At 28.1% G+C, this 23309-nt stretch overlaps 2 long non-coding RNA genes across 4 annotated transcripts; both read right to left on the minus strand.

Annotated features, from left to right (window-relative positions):
- Positions 1 to 261: 261 nt before the first annotated feature.
- Positions 262 to 1582, minus strand: LOC119689874. The gene is made up of 6 exons (XR_005253504.1): positions 1381 to 1582; positions 1154 to 1251; positions 832 to 1075; positions 605 to 771; positions 445 to 536; positions 262 to 383 (listed from the first exon to the last, which is right to left on the minus strand). It is a non-coding gene; the product is annotated as an uncharacterized LOC119689874 (long non-coding RNA).
- Positions 1583 to 2382: 800 nt separating this feature from the next.
- On the minus strand, positions 2383 to 9876 carry LOC119689079. 3 transcript variants are annotated; one of them, XR_005253354.1, is made up of 11 exons: positions 9678 to 9876; positions 9392 to 9489; positions 9014 to 9116; positions 8636 to 8949; positions 8258 to 8571; positions 5754 to 6053; positions 3276 to 3575; positions 2954 to 3197; positions 2731 to 2893; positions 2571 to 2662; positions 2383 to 2509 (listed from the first exon to the last, which is right to left on the minus strand). It is a non-coding gene; the product is annotated as an uncharacterized LOC119689079 (long non-coding RNA). The 3 variants fall into 3 exon arrangements; XR_005253352.1 differs by having other exon boundaries at positions 9014 to 9313; XR_005253353.1 differs by having other exon boundaries at positions 9014 to 9327.
- Between the last annotated feature and the right edge of the window lie 13433 nt (positions 9877 to 23309).

Here is a 23309-nt window from a genome sequence, read left to right on the forward strand (position 1 = left end):
TTCTTCATCGGATGGATTGAATTTTAAGGCCAAGAAATTTTTTTTCTAATCAAATATTTATAAAAACAGTAGACAATTATAATATAGTAAATATCATGGTATCAGAAAAGCATACAATTTTTGGTGTCGCAGAATCCAAAACAAGTGTCTTCTCAAATTAGCAATATCAGGACCTAAAAATGCAAATCTATACGGGATAACCACCATATTATAAAAATCAAAGTAAAACAATTGACAAATATACGTATATCTATTTTAAATTTATTTTTCAGAAAGTTTTTATCATGATCAAATGAAACTAATATTAATTAGTTAATTAACACAAATTAAGTAATGATCCCATAAAAGATCGCTTAAATAAATCCTGTAAAATCATCAGGTATCTGAAATTCATAAGTTATAATATAATTTTTCATCAAATCAGATATATTAATATTTTCTTACACATATCTTAAGTGATATGCTTAATTGATTTCAACAGATTTACTTTGATCCACTTGAGAGTTTTAATTAAAGTAATTCTTTTGGGGTTATTTCTAGGGAATACAAAAGAAATCATATGCATAATATGAAGATTTCGATATACCATATATGTACTACTCACTTTCATTATAGATTTGTACTATAAATTTTCACACATGTATATATACATGTATATAGGTATATGCTTTCATTGTAATTGCTTTTAAATATTGTATGTGCTTCCTTCCACCAGTCAATCATTCATTATATCCGTTGATAACCAAAAGAGAAACTCTCTTCAAAAAAAGTCTACGATTTCATTGAATTAAAGATATATAATAAATAATAATTAATTGAATTTTCACCTACCTGGTCTTTTATTAAATAATTAATATTATACATTAATATAGTACTGTTAACCAAAGCAACTTGCATAAGATAAGGATATATAGTAAGATTTTTATAAATGAAATGTGTATTATAAAAATTTACGAAGTCGAAGGAATCATTATCTATAGTAGTGTATAATGAAACAACACGTATCCTTAACTTCACTCCATTTTAATATGTGGAAATTTTTATCCAGTGTAAAGAAATTTTATAGAGAAAGAATCTTAAATCGAAATGCTATTATAATTTAATGAAATCTTTGGAATTAATTTGTGTAAGATAATCTAATAATCTCACTCACCTCTTTCTTAACTTAGTTTATATGAAAGTTTATATATGGTTTAAAATTGAGGTATAGTTTTCCTATTCTTTTGGCACGGATGGATAGAATGGTGCCTCCTTGAAAAAAGTTTAAAAAGAAGTGGATATAGATTTTGATAATAAAAAATCTGATATATATATTTAAACCGTTGTACTCGTATTGAGTACGCAACTAACCACGCAACTCTGAAATAATTTCCTACTCACCTTATTTTTAAAATTTGTGATGATGTGAGATGTGTTCAAATCAACAGAAATATAATATATATAACAAACTTAATTGTTATAATTATTTGGATGCTACATTTTAATGTCCAAGTGTCCTAGTGTCCAATACGACCAAGATTGATACAACAAGAAATTTTGAAGTTAACGCTAGAATTTTTAGAAAAAACAAAAATTTTTATTTTTTAATTTTACTAGTCAGTTTCTTTAAATTTATGTCTACTTTGATTACTATATAATTATTCTTTTCGATCTAAATGATTTATTATTTATCCTTAAATAAACCTTCTTCTTGTTGTGATTAACATATTTTAAAACCTCAATCTGATTTTAGTTTTTCTTCAGATATCTAGAGAGTTCTTGACTTCATATTGTTCTACATTCCACATCAATGTCGTCGGTAGTTAATGTGCCCTTTTCACGCAATATATGTAAAGATTATAAAGATTAATTTTAAACTTCGTACTCGTAATCACTTAATCGTGTAGTATTGCTATTACATTAAAATCATTGTAAATTTTTTACTAGTTTGACAGTCTATAATACTAGGTTCTTCGTAACCTACTTTATACGTGTTCGATTTTAGAGTTCTGGAACTGGTAAATTGACTAGTTTGTTAATAGACAATAATATTGCTTTGTTGTGGTTAGAGTTAATCGTAACTGAATTAATACTAGTATACTCATTATTTCATCACTGGTGAGTTTGAAATTGCATCTCCTACATTATTCTTCATCGGATGGATTGAATTTTAAAGCCAAGAAATTTTTTTTCTAATCAAATATTTATAAAAACAGTAGACAACTATAATATAGTAAATATCATGGTATCAGAAAAGCATACAATTTTTGGTGTCGCAGAATCCAAAACAAGTGTCTTCTCAAATTAGCAATATCAGGACCTAAAAATGCAAATCTATACGGGATAACCACCATATTATAAAAATCAAAGTAAAACAATTGACAAATATACGTATATCTATTTTAAATTTATTTTTCAGAAAGTTTTTATCATGATCAAATGAAACTAATATTAATTAGTTAATTAACACAAATTAAGTAATGATCCCATAAAAGATCGCTTAAATAAATCCTGTAAAATCATCAGGTATCTGAAATTCATAAGTTATAATATAATTTTTCATCAAATCAGATATATTAATATTTTCTTACACATATCTTAAGTGATATGCTTAATTGATTTCAACAGATTTACTTTGATCCACTTGAGAGTTTTAATTAAAGTAATTCTTTTGGGGTTATTTCTAGGGAATACAAAAGAAATCATATGCATAATATGAAGATTTCGATATACCATATATGTACTACTCACTTTCATTATAGATTTGTACTATAAATTTTCATATATGTATATATACATGTATATATATGTTTTCATTGTAATTGCTTTTAAATATTGTATGTGCTTCCTTCCACCAGTCAATCATTCATTATATCCGTTGATAACCAAAAGAGAAACTCTCTTCAAAAAAAATCTACGATTTCATTGAATTAAAGATATATAATAAATAATAATTAATTGAAGTTTCACCTACCTGGTATTTTATTAAATAATGAATATTATATATTAATATAGTACTGTTAACCAAAGAAACTTGCATAAGGTAAGGATATATAGTAAGATTTTTATAAATGAAATGTGTATTATAAAAATTTACGAAGTCGAAGGAATCATTATCTATAGTAGTGTATAATGAAACAACACGTATCCTTAACTTCACTCCATTTTAATATGTGGAAATTTTTATCCAGTGTAAAGAAATTTTATAGAGAAAGAATCTTAAATCGAAATGCTATTATAATTTAATGAAATCTTTGGAATTAATTTGTGTAAGATAATCTAATAATCTCACTCACCTCTTTCTTAACTTAGTTTATATGAAAGTTTATATATGGTTTAAAATTGAGACATAGTTTTCCTAACATATTTTTTTGCCACGGATGGATTGGATGGTGCCTCCTTGAAAAAAGTTTAAAAAGAAGTGGATATAAGATTTTGATAAGGTTAAAAGCATAATAGTTCTAATAGTTTTCGTTTTAGTTAATCTTTCTAATATTATAATAAATGATGAAACAACACGTATCCTTAACTTCACTCCATTTTAATAATATGTGGAAATTTTTATCCAGTGTAAAGAAATTTTATAGAGAAAGAATCTTAAATCGAAATGCTATTATAATTTAATGAAATCTTTGGAATTAATTTGTGTAAGATAATCTAATAATCTCACTCACCTCTTTCTTAACTTAGTTTATATGAAAGTTTATGTATGGTTTAAAATTGAGGTATAGTTTTCCTATTCTTTTGGCACGGATGGATAGAATGGTGCCTCCTTGAAAAAAGTTTAAAAAGAAGTGGATATAGATTTTGATAATAAAAAATCTGATATATATATTTAAACCGTTGTACTCGTATTGAGTACGCAACTAACCACGCAACTCTGAAATAATTTCCTACTCACCTTATTTTTAAAATTTGTGATGATGTGAGATGTGTTCAAATCAACAGAAATATAATATATATAACAAACTTAATTGTTATAATTATTTGGATGCTACATTTTAATGTCCAAGTGTCCTAGTGTCCAATACGACCAAGATTGATACAACAAGAAATTTTGAAGTTAACGCTAGAATTTTTAGAAAAAACAAAAATTTTTATTTTTTAATTTTACTAGTCAGTTTCTTTAAATTTATGTCTACTTTGATTACTATATAATTATTCTTTTCGATCTAAATGATTTATTATTTATCCTTAATTAAACCTTCTTCTTGTTGTGATTAACATATTTTAAAACCTCAATCTGATTTGAGTTTTTCTTCAGATATCTAGAGAGTTCTTGACTTCATATTGTTCTACATTCCACATCAATGTCGTCAGTAGTTAATGTGCCCTTTTCACGCAATATATGTAAAGATTATAAAGCTTTATTTTAAACTTCATACTCGTAATCACTTAATCGTGTAGTATTGCTATTACATTAAAATCAATGTAAATTTTTTACTAGTTTGACAGTCTATAATACTAGGTTCTTCGTAACCTACTTTATACGTGTTCGATTTTAGAGTTCTGGAACTGGTAAATTGACTAGTTTGTTAATAGACAATAATATTGCTTTGTTGTGGTTAGAGTTAATCGTAACTGAATTAATACTAGTATACTCATTATTTCATCACTGGTGAGTTTGAAATTGCATCTCCTACATTATTCTTCATCGGATGGATTGAATTTTAAGGCCAAGAAATTTTTTTTCTAATCAAATATTTATAAAAACAGTAGACAACTATAATATAGTAAATATCATGGTATCAGAAAAGCATACAATTTTTGGTGTCGCAGAATCCAAAACAAGTGTCTTCTCAAATTAGCAATATCAGGACCTAAAAATGCAAATCTATACGGGATAACCACCATATTATAAAAATCAAAGTAAAACAATTGACAAATATACGTATATCTATTTTAAATTTATTTTTCAGAAAGTTTTTATCATGATCAAATGAAACTAATATTAATTAGTTAATTAACACAAATTAAGTAATGATCCCATAAAAGATCGCTTAAATAAATCCTGTAAAATCATCAGGTATCTGAAATTCATAAGTTATAATATAATTTTTCATCAAATCAGATATATTAATATTTTCTTACACATATCTTAAGTGATATGCTTAATTGATTTCAACAGATTTACTTTGATCCACTTGAGAGTTTTAATTAAAGTAATTCTTTTGGGGTTATTTCTAGGGAATACAAAAGAAATCATATGCATAATATGAAGATTTCGATATACCATATATGTACTACTCACTTTCATTATAGATTTGTACTATAAATTTTTTTATATGCTTTCATTGTAATTGCTTTTAAATATTGTATGTGCTTCCTTCCACCAGTCAATCATTCATTATATCCGTTGATAACCAAAAGAGAAACTCTCTTCAAAAAAAGTCTACGATTTCATTGAATTAAAGATATATAATAAATAATAATTAATTGAATTTTCACCTACCTGGTCTTTTATTAAATAATTAATATTATACATTAATATAGTACTGTTAACCAAAGCAACTTGCATAAGATAAGGATATATAGTAAGATTTTTATAAATGAAATGTGTATTATAAAAATTTACGAAGTCGAAGGAATCATTATCTATAGTAGTGTATAATGAAACAACACGTATCCTTAACTTCACTCCATTTTAATATGTGGAAATTTTTATCCAGTGTAAAGAAATTTTATAGAGAAAGAATCTTAAATCGAAATGCTATTATAATTTAATGAAATCTTTGGAATTAATTTGTGTAAGATAATCTAATAATCTCACTCACCTCTTTCTTAACTTAGTTTATATGAAAGTTTATATATGGTTTAAAATTGAGACATAGTTTTCCTAACATATTTTTTTGCCACGGATGGATTGGATGGTGCCTCCTTGAAAAAAGTTTAAAAAGAAGTGGATATAAGATTTTGATAAGGTTAAAAGCATAATAGTTCTAATAGTTTTCGTTTTAGTTAATCTTTCTAATATTATAATAAATGATGAAACAACACGTATCCTTAACTTCACTCCATTTTAATAATATGTGGAAATTTTTATCCAGTGTAAAGAAATTTTATAGAGAAAGAATCTTAAATCGAAATGCTATTATAATTTAATGAAATCTTTGGAATTAATTTGTGTAAGATAATCTAATAATCTCACTCACCTCTTTCTTAACTTAGTTTATATGAAAGTTTATATATGGTTTAAAATTGAGGTATAGTTTTCCTATTCTTTTGGCACGGATGGATAGAATGGTGCCTCCTTGAAAAAAGTTTAAAAAGAAGTGGATATAGATTTTGATAATAAAAAATCTGATATATATATTTAAACCGTTGTACTCGTATTGAGTACGCAACTAACCACGCAACTCTGAAATAATTTCCTACTCACCTTATTTTTAAAATTTGTGATGATGTGAGATGTGTTCAAATCAACAGAAATATAATATATATAACAAACTTAATTGTTATAATTATTTGGATGCTACATTTTAATGTCCAAGTGTCCTAGTGTCCAATACGACCAAGATTGATACAACAAGAAATTTTGAAGTTAACGCTAGAATTTTTAGAAAAAACAAAAATTTTTATTTTTTAATTTTACTAGTCAGTTTCTTTAAATTTATGTCTACTTTGATTACTATATAATTATTCTTTTCGATCTAAATGATTTATTATTTATCCTTAAATAAACCTTCTTCTTGTTGTGATTAACATATTTTAAAACCTCAATCTGATTTTAGTTTTTCTTCAGATATCTAGAGAGTTCTTGACTTCATATTGTTCTACATTCCACATCAATGTCGTCAGTAGTTAATGTGCCCTTTTCACGCAATATATGTAAAGATTATAAAGCTTTATTTTAAACTTCATACTCGTAATCACTTAATCGTGTAGTATTGCTATTACATTAAAATCAATGTAAATTTTTTACTAGTTTGACAGTCTATAATACTAGGTTCTTCGTAACCTACTTTATACGTGTTCGATTTTAGAGTTCTGGAACTGGTAAATTGACTAGTTTGTTAATAGACAATAATATTGCTTTGTTGTGGTTAGAGTTAATCGTAACTGAATTAATACTAGTATACTCATTATTTCATCACTGGTGAGTTTGAAATTGCATCTCCTACATTATTCTTCATCGGATGGATTGAATTTTAAAGCCAAGAAATTTTTTTTCTAATCAAATATTTATAAAAACAGTAGACAACTATAATATAGTAAATATCATGGTATCAGAAAAGCATACAATTTTTGGTGTCGCAGAATCCAAAACAAGTGTCTTCTCAAATTAGCAATATCAGGACCTAAAAATGCAAATCTATACGGGATAACCACCATATTATAAAAATCAAAGTAAAACAATTGACAAATATACGTATATCTATTTTAAATTTATTTTTCAGAAAGTTTTTATCATGATCAAATGAAACTAATATTAATTAGTTAATTAACACAAATTAAGTAATGATCCCATAAAAGATCGCTTAAATAAATCCTGTAAAATCATCAGGTATCTGAAATTCATAAGTTATAATATAATTTTTCATCAAATCAGATATATTAATATTTTCTTACACATATCTTAAGTGATATGCTTAATTGATTTCAACAGATTTACTTTGATCCACTTGAGAGTTTTAATTAAAGTAATTCTTTTGGGGTTATTTCTAGGGAATACAAAAGAAATCATATGCATAATATGAAGATTTCGATATACCATATATGTACTACTCACTTTCATTATAGATTTGTACTATAAATTTTCACACATGTATATATACATGTATATAGGTATATGCTTTCATTGTAATTGCTTTTAAATATTGTATGTGCTTCCTTCCACCAGTCAATCATTCATTATATCCGTTGATAACCAAAAGAGAAACTCTCTTCAAAAAAAGTCTACGATTTCATTGAATTAAAGATATATAATAAATAATAATTAATTGAATTTTCACCTACCTGGTCTTTTATTAAATAATTAATATTATACATTAATATAGTACTGTTAACCAAAGCAACTTGCATAAGATAAGGATATATAGTAAGATTTTTATAAATGAAATGTGTATTATAAAAATTTACGAAGTCGAAGGAATCATTATCTATAGTAGTGTATAATGAAACAACACGTATCCTTAACTTCACTCCATTTTAATATGTGGAAATTTTTATCCAGTGTAAAGAAATTTTATAGAGAAAGAATCTTAAATCGAAATGCTATTATAATTTAATGAAATCTTTGGAATTAATTTGTGTAAGATAATCTAATAATCTCACTCACCTCTTTCTTAACTTAGTTTATATGAAAGTTTATATATGGTTTAAAATTGAGACATAGTTTTCCTAACATATTTTTTTGCCACGGATGGATTGGATGGTGCCTCCTTGAAAAAAGTTTAAAAAGAAGTGGATATAAGATTTTGATAAGGTTAAAAGCATAATAGTTCTAATAGTTTTCGTTTTAGTTAGTCTTTCTAATATTATAATAAATGATGAAACAACACGTATCCTTAACTTCACTCCATTTTAATAATATGTGGAAATTTTTATCCAGTGTAAAGAAATTTTATAGAGAAAGAATCTTAAATCGAAATGCTATTATAATTTAATGAAATCTTTGGAATTAATTTGTGTAAGATAATCTAATAATCTCACTCACCTCTTTCTTAACTTAGTTTATATGAAAGTTTATATATGGTTTAAAATTGAGACATAGTTTTCCTAACATATTTTTTTGCCACGGATGGATTGGATGGTGCCTCCTTGAAAAAAGTTTAAAAAGAAGTGGATATAAGATTGTGATAAGGTTAAAAGCATATTAGTTCTAATAGTTTTCGTTTTAGTTAGTCTTTCTAATATTATAATAAATGATGAAACAACACGTATCCTTAACTTCACTCCATTTTAATAATATGTGGAAATTTTTATCCAGTGTAAAGAAATTTTATAGAGAAAGAATCTTAAATCGAAATGCTATTATAATTTAATGAAATCTTTGGAATTAATTTGTGTAAGATAATCTAATAATCTCACTCACCTCTTTCTTAACTTAGTTTATATGAAAGTTTATATATGGTTTAAAATTGAGACATAGTTTTCCTAACACATTTTTTTGCCACGGATGGATTGGATGGTGCCTCCTTGAAAAAAGTTTAAAAAGAAGTGGATATAAGATTTTGATAAGGTTAAAAGCATAATAGTTCTAATAGTTTTCGTTTTAGTTAATCTTTCTAATATTATAATAAATGATGAAACAACACGTATCCTTAACTTCACTCCATTTTAATAATATGTGGAAATTTTTATCCAGTGTAAAGAAATTTTATAGAGAAAGAATCTTAAATCGAAATGCTATTATAATTTAATGAAATCTTTGGAATTAATTTGTGTAAGATAATCTAATAATCTCACTCACCTCTTTCTTAACTTAGTTTATATGAAAGTTTATATATGGTTTAAAATTGAGGTATAGTTTTCCTATTCTTTTGGCACGGATGGATAGAATGGTGCCTCCTTGAAAAAAGTTTAAAAAGAAGTGGATATAGATTTTGATAAGGTTAAAAGCATAATAGTTCTAATAATTTTCGTTTTAGTTAGTCTTTCTAATATTATAATAAAAAATCTGATATATATATTTAAACCGTTGTACTCGTATTGAGTACGCAACTAACCACGCAACTCTGAAATAATTTCCTACTCACCTTATTTTTAAAATTTGTGATGATGTGAGATGTGTTCAAATCAACAGAAATATAATATATATAACAAAGTTAATTGTTATAATTATTTGGATGCTACATTTTAATGTCCAAGTGTCCAAGTGTCTAATACGACCAAGATTGATACAACAAGAAATTTTGAAGTTAACGCTAGAATTTTTAGAAAAAACAAAAATTTTTATTTTTTAATTTTACTAGTCAGTTTCTTTAAATTTATGTCTACTTTGATTACTATGTGATTATTAATTGTTATTAATTGGAGTCCTGAAAAAGGCCTCCTACAAAAAATCTAAATAGACCTGAGGGTGTACTATAATAATTTTTTTATCTATAAATCGATTTCACCAGAATTGTGAATCATTGCTAAAGAAAATTTTTCTTTGCAAAATTTCTATGCAATAAATAGACGTTTGGTTGGAGTTCTTGCTTCAATGGAAATAAGAAGCAGGATAAGGTTTATTTTACCTAATGCCATAAGACGACATAACGACTCTAATTGATGTTCCGGACTCTTATTCACACTTTGGTTCACAGAGTTACTTTCAACAACCTGTTAACGTTTCGGACGGAGTGGATTCCTTACCCTTAATAATGTGTTAACGGGAAAATATAATTTCTTGATTTTTATTAATTTTAATGGACCATATAGCAGTTTTTCCAAATATTTACAAAAGAAATCTTTCTTTAAATTGACCGTGTAAGATACGTAACATATAATACGATTAGTTATATTTTTGGAAAGTCATTTTAATTTCTGATATATATTAAACATTTTATTTATATTTTAATTAATTACAAATATTTAAATAAATATATAAATAATATTAAATAAAAATATAAAAATGTTTCTTTATTTATTTTTGAACATATTTAAACAAAGATTTATTCATTATTAAAAAGGGTAAAAATTCAGTTCTAAAAATTATTTTAATTGATTGTAAATATTTTATTAAAATGTTTTATAAGTTATATATATTTATTTTTGAATATTTTATATAAATCGTAATAAACTCTTATTTAAGTCTTATTTGTGTGATTTTATAATAATATAAAAAATTGATTTGCTAAGTTCTAATTTCAGTTAATGATATTAATAAGTTATATATATATATTTATTTATATATATTTATATATATTACATATATATTTATATATATATATAGTTATATATATTTATTTTTGAATATTTTATATAAATCGTAATAAAGTCTTATTTAAGTCTTAAGTGTGATTTTATAATCATATAAAAAATTGATTTGCTAAGTTTTAATTTCAGTTAATGATATTAATAAGTTAAGAAATTGAAAATTAGTTATAGTTATAATATTAAAAAAATTTGTCCCAAATAATATAAATAAGTAATTTTAAATTACTTAATTTTAAACATATTACAGACAGGTTTTAGCAGTTTAATAGTTGTGAGTTGTAACAACAAAATTTTATTTATTTGAATCAAATTAATTTTTGGCTCACAATACAGCTGTTCCGAGTGTTATCAAATACCCATCATCAGTGGTCTTTATATACCATAATTATTTCTTATATTTAATCATTCACCAATGATTTTTTAAGACTGCAAGTACCCAGGGTTGAACTCGTACCCTGCCAAATTTGAAGCTCAGAGTCAGCGTTCATTAGCCAACTGACTCAAAGTCGTAGTTAAGCAGGTTTAAACAATATTGGAGTTAGATTTTAATGTAATTTTTTTAAGTGTGTTTAAATGCAATATAAGAAAAGCATTTGAACTAGTTTCATCTGTCCTATATTCTGTAACACTCGTAACAGATTATTTTCTCATTAAAGTAGCGATGATTTAAGTTAGTAAAAGCTGTTCGCTTAGATTTCAAACGAATTTTCTTCTGAACATTGCCGTTGTGGGAAATTTATGTGCATTTCAGCACATCTGATTATGTGGCACTTAATGTAAACTCATGACCAAGTGACCAGTCAATAAATTAGCAGTAAACACAATCAATTTATGTTAAATTTTTTTAATGTCAACATCGTCAGACTCAAACCGATAGGAAACCAGCTTTCTGCGTAAGAACAATTTTCACAGACTTTCTGTTTATTTTGCCTCTCATACTGAATTCAAACAACTTCAACTGGAAAGGAAGCATAGACTTGACGTATATAAAAATTATTGCCGTAGTGTTCTTCTATGTACGTGTCCAGATATATGGAAAGCTTTAACAAGCTTGAATGTGTATATAATTTTTTTGGAATAATTATGAATCACAGTATTGTAAATAAAATAAAGTTAGGAGAAAAATTATAATTATAAGCTTATTTAAGATAAGATACTTTATCGATACTAATACAATGTTCCATGTTAGAATAAGAATGTATCAGATCAGATAAGTGGATCAGCCAAATCTAGTTAACAATTTTGTCAGTCACTACTTGTTTCACTTTTTTCTTCTGAGTATTAATCACGATTTAATTTTATTTAATGGAAACCATAAACAAATTTAACATTGGCATTCTACAAGGCTAACTACACCGCAATGACACTTTCGTTACAAATCAATTGTATATGAATAACCTAAAAAATTCGTTTATAAATTATATCTATCTATCTTTCCTTACAGCCCCTGTGGAAATTTTTATTAAAACACCTTAAAAAACTATAATCTTCCGTACACTAGGCTAATGAAAATAAAAGTCAGAATGCTGTCGTATTGGACTCGCATGAAGATCACTAATGATGGGCATGTGGATGTAGATGAAAAAGACATACGAGATATGCACCACCGACACTTACGCTGAAATGCCAAATGCATTTAGACAGCTACATAATTCTTAATATATCTCCAATACAATTTGCTAGACATTGATTTGCATGACCTCTGTGGAGGACCTCTCTCTTTAACTTTAGTTCAAGTTTCTTTCCAGAATTAAATATATATAAATAATAATAAATTATAGTCAAACATATTTAAATCTTTGATTAATATTAAAAATGTAGCTGCGAAACCATGAGTAACACATTTTAATTTTTCTTTTTTACTTACAATAGATTGAGGCACTTAAGGTGAAACTTCCGTTTTAATCAGTTTTTCAAATAACATTTGTCAGATTCTACAGTTCAATTTGACTTTCAAATAATAAAGAAAAATTGAGTTACCACAACTACATAAATAATTGATTCTTTTTCTTACCAATTCTTTTATGGTATATGAATTTTTAAAGAAGCTGTTGATATGCTTAGTGAAAAAGGCTCTTCCGGTCGACATGGTTCACATGCGGCTAATCCTCACACTGTATGAAATTGTTTGTCGGTAAAATCCATTTAAACTCACATACACATGGTTGTTTTCGACAATTTGGACAAAAGAAAATTATTTCGAATATGAGAATAAACCGATGAATTCTCGCAAACCCAAAGCAACGAAATATATGTATAAATATGATAAAGGACTCTATGGGGTACTACAAGTCTGCAATAGCCTACAATAGAGAACAATGGAAACAATAAACTCAAAACTGTGTAAAATTGATATGCGGACACAAAACAAATTCATTTCTACTCCTCAGCTCCTCAGTAACTAATACGAAATTTATTGATAGACTTCAAATTAAGGTTGACAGAATTATGTGAGCACCACATTTGTCCTGGTAAAGTTAGGGACAGGGATGTGATACACACTTTGATAACTTTTCTATTTGTACAGGTGAGACATAAAACTCCTGTTGATTAACTTTGAAGACAAACTAAGGACATGAAGTTAAAATGCGAACAAGTGACGAAATTTGAGAATAATCAAAATAATTATAGTTAAATAAGTATTTTCCTTATAGTTTAAGATTTACAGCAGAAGAATAAAAAAGGGTTTAAACAATTCTAAAACAAATTGTATTATTATCGAATTTGAGTATACGAATAGTCACCTGAAGTAACTCCCCATCTGCAGTAATGGTATGGGCAGCTGTGACCGTTCAATCCAACGGACGTTCTTCAATCACGCCTGTGGTCAAAGTTCTTGCGATTTACTATTGAAAAGTTGGCTTTCAAAATGGCTTTCAAATTCGCCAGATATAAATCCGATGGCTTATTCCATCTATAACATTTTGTAGAGCAAGGTGAGAAGTAAAAAATATGCCAGTATGGATGTGCTGAAAAAAGCCATTGTTCAGGAATAGGCCAAAATACGGGTAGATCACATTCGCTAAGCATGCAAATTCTTCTTTAACCGTTTGAAGGCCATAGTCAAGGCAAAAGGTAGCCACATCAAGCTAGGGAGAATAGATACTGAAATTCTAATTATTACCATAATTTCTTATGATTTGAATTAATAAAAAATAATTTCACATGAAAACGATATGATCGCTTGAATAGATAAAACTTCAATCGCCGTACAGGGTCAGTACTATAACTAACCATAACTGACAGTTGGCTGAAGACACGTCGTACGTTTCTTATTTGATTGGATTGTTGGATTGTTTAATATTAGTGAAATTTATTAGTGTATTTTATTCAAATATTATATTCAGACTCTCCAAGGAATATCTTAAGTTAGTGTGTGGTTGGTTGGTTGGTTGCAGTGGCAGGTCATAAGATAATTTCAAATGTACCTCAATTAGCGATTTTTCGCCGTTTTGTTACCACATTCCTCGCAAGAACCCTAGTATAGAAGAGTAGAAACTAAATCCATCCCACTGAATTTAGGTAATTCAATAGGCCTTTCATCTTCACCATTGAGCAGTCTGATAAACTATCACAAAAGTATTTTCCTAAGAACCTATATCTTCTGGATGCTAGAGCTGGGCATTCACAGAGAAAATGTATTATTGTTTCTTTCTCCTGCGGGTTTCTACAACTTCTGCAGTTAGTGGGTGAATTATATAATTTTTTTTTAAAGGTATTTTAATCTACTTTGAGTCTTCAGTGCTTTTCACAAAAATATTTTTTAAATTATTTAAAATTAAATAATATTAAATATAAAAATAATATTTATTACTAATTAAATATTTCTTCAGAAATCATTTAAAAATTTAAAAATATTTAAGAATTCAGGATTTCAATGTTGAGGCTATTTCCTTGAATTCTAGTATTGCGAAGTTTGTATAGAAGAAAAATCGTGCTCAAGTGTTAAAGTTGAAGTTTCTTGAAGAATTCACATTTCAGCATTGACAACTTCAACTCTAAAAGGTAACATCAACTCTTGGTATGCAAAGTTTTTCAAAAGTTAGTTAAAACTCTTTTATTTTTATTTGCCGAGTGTTGATGTCATTGAACTTCAATCAACCTATGAATTTTAAATGAAAATTGTACGTTCAAGAATTTTAATGCTCAAATAAAAATAGAAATAAATATATTTACAGGAAATTTTTGAATTTCTAATTAGACTTTAGAAATGAAAACAAAAACTTTATTAAATTTTGAATGCTCTAAACTTAAATCCTTTTAGATAATTCTAAATCAAACAGCTCCTATGACACATCAAATGATTTCAGCCTTTACTTTTATTTATGGCCCGATTTTTTTAATAATACAAAAAGACATATTTGAGAAATTTGATGAGAGTAATCTTGAAAACTTCTTCTTCTTTCTTAGTAAAACGATTAGTGCATTCTCAACTAATTTTTGCCATTTGATTCGATCCAATCAATTACGCGTAGCTTCATTAAATCGTCTTTAGCAACATCAAGCCACCACTTTCTAAATCTGCCTCTTCTTCGGGAACCAATGAGGTTTCTTACAAGTGCTTGTTTTACAGCTCGTCTTGAAAACTATGCAGTGTTTATTATTTTGATTCCTTAGTTCTTGACTCCTCCCGAGTCACAACAGAACTCAAAATGATCAAAAAATTTTCTTCAGATATTTAATACTTATAGACCAATATGGATATTACGAGACATGTGACATAAGAACATGTTCTATGCAACTGTCATAGAACATCAAAACGTAGACTTGACTACCTTGGAAGGGAGATCTTAGTCCCAAATCAAATAGATAAAATTAAGATCACAGCAATTACGAGATTTGTGAAAGTCGAGAATTGTTTTAGGTAGTTAGACTTTTAGTTAGTCGCACAAAAGTACTTTTAGGTCGGGATGCATTCACAGTCTATTATTTAATAATTGCTAAATATTTAATTGATTTTGGTATTATGGAAGTGAAATTTGATCTCCTTTGACTCTTACATATTATTTTGGATTCATATTAACAGCATCAGATTTTATTAGCAGTAACAATGATTTGATGGATTTCTTCGGAACAGCACTAATATGCCTTTATAATTCTTAACCTAGTTACCTCTTCTCAAAGACACACAGCGTTAGCTTTGAAAAACCTGTTTTGAATTTTACGATGTTTTACTTTTTGCAAGTAAATTGTAATCAAAAGGGCTTTCCTAGCTAATTGAGAATTCGTTCCTTCTTACATTTTACCGACCTATCTAACTATAATATAATTATATTCGAAGTCATTAAATTGTAATAAGATTTTTTGAATAAATAAATTACGATAATTGTTATTATATACTCAATAAGGCAACAAGTTTCATTTGCATATCAAACATTGTGTAACTGTCTCCAGCTTATAGTGGACCAAAAGTCTAACGAAAACCTATTCTTTCAAAAACTTTAATTTCTGTTTCAGCTTTTGAATAAGTTCGATCAAAAATACATGCTGGGACTTAAACTGTAGTTTTGTAAATTCACCTAAATAAGTCATTATCAGAATTTAATGGAGCGCTTGTTACAGTGGGTCATCCAAGTGAACACGGACACTATTAAGTAAAAGTGTTGAAGACACCAAAACTCGCATGTCATCAAGCAAAGAAGAATAATAACATAACTTCTTCAATGTTTTAGTGCTTTTATTTATATATAATTCCTTCTTAGTTTATTGTAATTTTGTGGTATATATTTATTTTTCTCTGTATTTGTCATGAATCTTCTACTTAGTCTATAGTTTGTTTCGTCAACGCTGAAAGAGGTTTCAGAATTCAGTATTGTGATAAAATAAATATTTTCAATACATCATTCCATACTCAATTATATTCATTACTCCATACACCATTCAGAGTAATATAATCTAATTCATATTGGATTAAAACATCTTCTTCGCTGCTTTCACAACAGTTGCACATAGAGTCGTGCTCTATAATCGATTCATCGGAAATGCTACTTAACTTTCTTAGTCATCTAATTTGCAAGTGTGAAGATTTCCGTTATTCGGCCGTAAAACAGGATATTTTTTTATTACAAATAATATGAAGCAAATTATTAAGGACACGACAGACATTAAATTTATTGCAATACAAAAAAAAAAGTGGTAATAAATAAAGAACCCATTAAAAGGAACAAATTTTTCGCGAAGCTCATTTTGTCTACTTAATGCCTTCTTTAGTGCTGGTCTTTAGTTGTATCCATTACCGCCATTTCACTGTAAAACACCACAACTACAACAACTGCAACAACAACAACAGCAACAACATCAGCTATAGAAACAACAACTTGAACAAAATGTCGCTCAAACCGTCAAAAAGTAATTCATGCGGCTTGGTAAATGGTTTTTGATAAAAAGGACCTTCTCCAACCGCGTTTACATGCTCCATGTACTCTTATGATGCAGAATTTCTTTATACCTGTTCAAAAGAAGTGAAGAAAAACAACGTTTGTTGTGTGTTGGCTTTGTCTTCATTCATTTCTTGTCTACTGTTTATAATGTGGAAGTCGTAGTAGGTGTGAGCACGGAGCGCTACCGCATTTGCTTCAGCAGATTTGCGAATACCGCGACCAGCACTTTCTGGGTACTACGTACTTTATGGATATTTGGGTGAGCTGAATGGTGTGTTGGTGAATGAATACTTGCTTGTGTATGTGTTAGCTATTTCAGGTAAAGATCTGTTATATGACTGTGATTTATGCCAACTTTGAATACAAGTGAAAGCTTCTTGCTTTTGAATTTTATTTTTAGAGCGAAGAAATGAATACGAGATGTGATGTATGGTCTAAGGATACGTCCTGTATGAAATTGCCTTTGACTTCTGTTGCAATTTTCTTTTCTTTTTTATTTGTTTAATAACATTTTAAACAGTTTTTTCTAGAATTTTTTCTTTTTTTTTACAGATTTTTTTATTTTTATATAAAAAGTGTTTCCTTAGTTTATGTTTAGGTGACTATTACGACATAATGTATGTACATTGACATACATATTAAGTAGCCAGTATACATCTTATTTAAAATACTTTAGTTGTAAACTGTATGGGAAAATAAAATCAGCTCAGCATTACGTTTATTAAAGCATATACAGTGTGTTGTGTTTCATTTTAAAGTACTTTCACTCTAAGAGACGATTCAGCGATTTATATCTTAAGCCTGGTATAAAAATTTTTACATTTTTTTTGTGAAGAAAACACGTAATTTTCAAGTGAAATTAATTATTTTTTATTCAGAATATTAGTCATCGGCTTCTATATATTTCACCCATATTTCAGGCAATTTATGAATACTATGCCAAAAAACACTGTTTGTCTTTTGCGCCCAACTATTCGTCGAGCCATTTTCCAACTAATGCATACTCCCGGTTAGTAGAAAACCAACAAATAGTATGGAAGAATGAAAGTAAGAGAGGGGTGTAGATCACATTCAATATTTACTAGAAAAAAAAGAATGTTTAAGAAAACTTCATCTTTGAAACGGCTTTACTAAAAAATCAAAATAAATAAATAAAAACATCGAAAAGTATGAAAGCGTGGAAATAAGACGGATGTGTTCCACACTCAATATTTACTAGGAAAAAGAATGTTTAAGGAAACTTCATGTTTGGAACGGTTTTAGACAAAAATCTTTAAATAGATCGAATAGTAAGGAGGAATGAGTGTGAAAGACCGCTATACCGTCTGTAAGTTGAATTATCACACTAGATTTAAAGAAAAAAGGAAGAATGAAAATAACAGGACGTGGTCAACATTTAATATTTATTAAATCAAAATTTTTCTAAGAAAAATCCATCTTTAAAAAGCTTTGAATCAAAAATCTAAATACATCAAATAGTAAGGAAGAATGAAAGTAAATGGAATGGTGTATTTCTCATTCCATATTTACTCGGACAAAGAATGTCGAAGAAAACTTCATCTTTGAAAATCGATCAGTAAAAAGTCGATTGTTTGGGACCAAGATCTCAGAATGCTCATATAATCTATTAAAGCTTTTATAACTAAATAGGTTTGGAAATTATGGTGGACCACAAAGTAAATTTTTGAAAAATATTTAGGTAGGGAATTTTACAGAAAACGTTGTGTGTGTTTTAATTTTTGCTAAATGCCTTTCTTTATTATTGTAACATCATCTGTCAGATACTTTATGTGAAAGAATTTTTTATCTATCTTCATCCATCTTTTGTATTAATATATAATATGAAGGAGTCGTCACTAAACATTTTTTTAACTATATAACTATTCCATATCCTGGATCTCGGTGAATATTAATAATGAATCGTCTCACCACTCCCATAAAAATATTTTGCTTTATTGTAGCACTTTCCAAAATAAAATCACTTCAAAACGAGCCACCCGGTATATTTCAACGTAAACATAAGTGCTTATTTAAAAAATTGCTTATGAAGGGTGTCATTGAGAGGTTCTTTAAATTATACATATACAAATACTAATGACTAGAAAACCTTAGTTGCTTCTCTAAAATAATTAAGAACCTGCGATTGTTTGTCGCTTGAGAATTGTCACTAAAGTGTAGATTGACTAAATTAAAATTTTAGATATAGACATAAGTGAGAAAAATATATAAGTTTCAAAACCAATATTTTGATTTCCATGATTATATAGATATTCTTTACTTAGAGGAACCACTAAATTATTGGCATTTTCCAAGTGAAATAATTGAATTTGATACTTTAAATCAGACACTTTACTTTGTATGACAAATCCCTCCTTCAAATAATAATTTGAAAATAGATAAATTTTCATGCATAAATAATCTATTTTTATGATTCCACAATTTGCTGTAATAATATTTTGCCATGAAAAAGAAAATAAATATATGTAAACTTCAAAACTTTTAAAAATAAACTATCGATAATTAAAAATAGAAAAACCCATATAGACTTCTAAGTGCGTGTAGTAATATCAGAATTCATAAAAATTAAATTATCACATTGCCATTATAGTCCATTTTATTAGGTAGAGCCACGTAATAACAATAAATAACTGAAATATCTGAAATCACTGGTTTTGATTTTGTATCACTGCCCTTCTTTACTTAAATTTACTATTTCACTCCATTTCTTTTTCTTTTCAAGTGCAAAAATATCTATTTACAGGTCATGCACCTATTTCCTTCTAATCTTTCCTTCTATTTTTTCTCTTCTTTTTTATTTCTCCTTCCAATCTTTCTTTTTATTTCTTTCTTCTTTTATTTCTCTTTATTCTCTCTTTCAATTATTTTTTTCTATTCCTTTTTACTTTCTATTCTTTCTTTCTATTCCTTGTTTTTAATCTTTCTGCCTTTCCTCTATTCCTTTTTATACATTCTTTTTATTCTTTCTTTTAATTCTTTTATTCTTTCTATTCTTTTTTCTATGCTTTCTTTTTTTGTCTATGTATCACATGTTTCTCTTCTTTCTTTTAATTCTACCTATTTCTTCTATTATTTGTTGTTAACATTTCTTTCTTTTCTGTCCTTCTATTCTTTCTTTCTAGTCCTCGTTTCTATTTTTTTTCGTTTCATCTTTTTTTCTTGTCTTTATTTCCATTATTTTCCCTTAGCTTTCTTTCTATTTTTCATTTCTATTATTTTTTTCCTTCTATTCCATCTTTCTATTCCTTCTCTCTATAATTTCTTTCCATTTTTTCTTTAAAATATTGCTCTCTATTTTTTCTTTCCATTCTTTCAGTTATGAATTAGTTGACATCCGTAAAATAAGTAGGTATTACTCGACATAGTCAACTTGTAATTGTCTATATTAATTTTTGGTTCATAATATTTGTAAGTAGTTTTAATATGTAAATAATTATTGTTAATTTTTAATAGTCTTTACAATTAGACTTTGTTGAACCTGGTTTTACTCCGTGGAACATTTAAGTCCGTTCAAATTCTTAAACTAGTTGTTAAACATGTTTAGACTTACTCTATTGTTAGTGTAAAAATAAATATAAACTCGTCCGTTCGAGTGGATTTTTAAATGTTTACAAAATACAAATACTACAATGTCACCTACGGAACATATCAAAGGTTAAGTTAGGTTAGGTTACTGGGGCCTATTGTGATACCCTTAAGAATTTGACAAGTGTCGCTATACTGGCCACAAAGCCGGTATTGACACGAGCTATGGAAATAGAATCTAGCTCTCTTAATGAATTGAAAAAGTGCGACCCTAAGTAGGAGAGTTCATGTCTTGCGAAGGCAGGACACTGTAACAGAAGTTGTATTGGTGATTCCTCTTTATCATCCTCCATGCAATGTCTACAGTGCAAGGACGTCCTGATATTGAGCCTAACGGCATGTTCTCCCACTGGGCAGTGTTCCGTAATAATTTCTACTATCTTGAATAAATTTACTCGGAACATATCAATTAATCGATAACATTTTGACAAGTCCAATATATATTCATTTGAATTTGAATGATGTCTTCTAAACGAAAAAGAATTAAAGTTTTTTACGTAAATGAAAAAAAGATTGTAGAGGTGTAGTGTCATTTGTACATGTATACTGATGTAAATCTACGTACATACCAACGCCATTCCTGTGGTAGCATAATGGGCCATCATTTGAGCTCAAGTGGGCTTTTTGGGATACAAGGCCGCCACTCCAACCTACCTACCTGTAGTAGCATTTTATTCAAGAGGTATTGCAAAAACTCTAAAATCGGTGGTATTCTCTTAATCCTTATCAAATCAGAACAGCTTATCACCACAATGTAAATAAAATGTAATGTCAAGATTAAATATCTTGAGTCTGTTTTCGAAAAGAGTTCTCATGTTTAGTATGTTTCGCCGAGATTCATTTACAATGTTCATAAAAAGCAGATTCATTAAATAATATACATAAATACTCGTATATATATGACTTACTTCCAATTAACAAGAAAAAATTCTCAAGAACGAGTATGTATAACAGTTCCCCACATTTAATGATATCATCACAATCCGTCTCTTTGATTTATCGGGGAAATCGTCACGGCATTTTCATGTACAAATTTCATAAATTTAATATATAAAAATTTTGACTATAAAACGTAAAACGAAAAAGAAATTTACAATAAAACCGCAGACGAGAATTATTATTGTGTAAAGAAATAAAAATTGCCAAAGTGTATATTCACAAGAACGAGTATACAATATAACAGGATAATGGAGTAACAAATCTGAGAAAATCAGAAAAAAAAACAAAAAAAAAAACGAAAATAAAAGAAGCGAAAAAAAATTATAAAAATCATAAAATAAAAGCAAAAATAGAACAAAATCCTGTAGCACGCGACAAACATTTCAATGTGTCCCTCTCGATTCCCAGGAGAATGCCAAGAAGTTATTCTTTGCAGGCCGCGTGAAGGAACGTGTTTGTACATATTAGAGAGCTCCATTTTTTTTTCTTATTTTTTTTTGCCTCAGAAGGGCTCACACACACAAACACGTCTTTATCTACGCAGCAAGTCACGTACGTAAAGAAATTTTAATGCAGATTTTATAAATGAACGTTGCGTATTAATAACAAAATAAATTTATTTGTAGACTCAGACCGCGGGGAGGCAGCGCGTACGTAAGCCCGCACCCTGGAAATTGTTTCGGCGAGGCGTATCTCAGGAATTTATAATAAATAGATTTTGAATATTTTGCTTTAATGCCGAGCTTAAATTATAGCATATGATACAAATTGGAGCATGCAGACAGGACGACAGGACGACTGGCAGACAGGCGAGCAGGCAAGCAGGGAAGCAGGGAAGCATGGAAACAATTGAAATAAAATATTTATTAAAATGTGTACTAATAAAATCAGGACGAACTTTAAATTGCTCCTCTTAAACGCTGTTGAAAGCGCGAAGGAAAGTAAAAGACACTGTTTGCCACAACACTTGTGTCATAATATGCCTTACGACTTTATTGAAGACGATTTGAATGGGTTGTAAAAACCCAGTAGCGGATTTTAACTACAAGCATGAGAATTTGAAAAAAAAAAAATTATAAAAATATTTACTTATTATCATAAATAAAGTATATGTTGGCTACTGTCAGGATTGTACGTCACTCCGATGATCAACTATATTTTCGAGGCTATCAAGAAGTTTATACATTTTCGCATAGCCCTAACAAACAACAAGAATGATAGCCCAGAAATCAAAGAAAGCATTATCTTTGTTAATAATGCTACTATAATCTCAGTAAGCCATTAAAATGTGAACTCTCCTTCGACCGTTACAACAATGACGGCCTAGAAATCAAAGAAAGTATTTACCATTGTCAATCATTGCTACTATGAACTCAGTTAGCAATTAAGATGTAAATTCTCTCTCTCTCTCTTTCTCTCTTTCGACCATCATATAATGGTATGGTTCTAACCAACAACAACAATGTCAGCCTAGAGAATAGATGTATAACTACCATTGCTAGTAGGTTCTCGTATGGTCTCAGTAGGCATTTAGTGTACAGCACT

Source organism: Teleopsis dalmanni, chromosome X (genome assembly GCF_002237135.1).
Source record: "Teleopsis dalmanni isolate 2A chromosome X, ASM223713v2, whole genome shotgun sequence".
In the NCBI taxonomy this organism is placed as follows: Eukaryota; Metazoa; Arthropoda; class Insecta; order Diptera; family Diopsidae; genus Teleopsis; species Teleopsis dalmanni.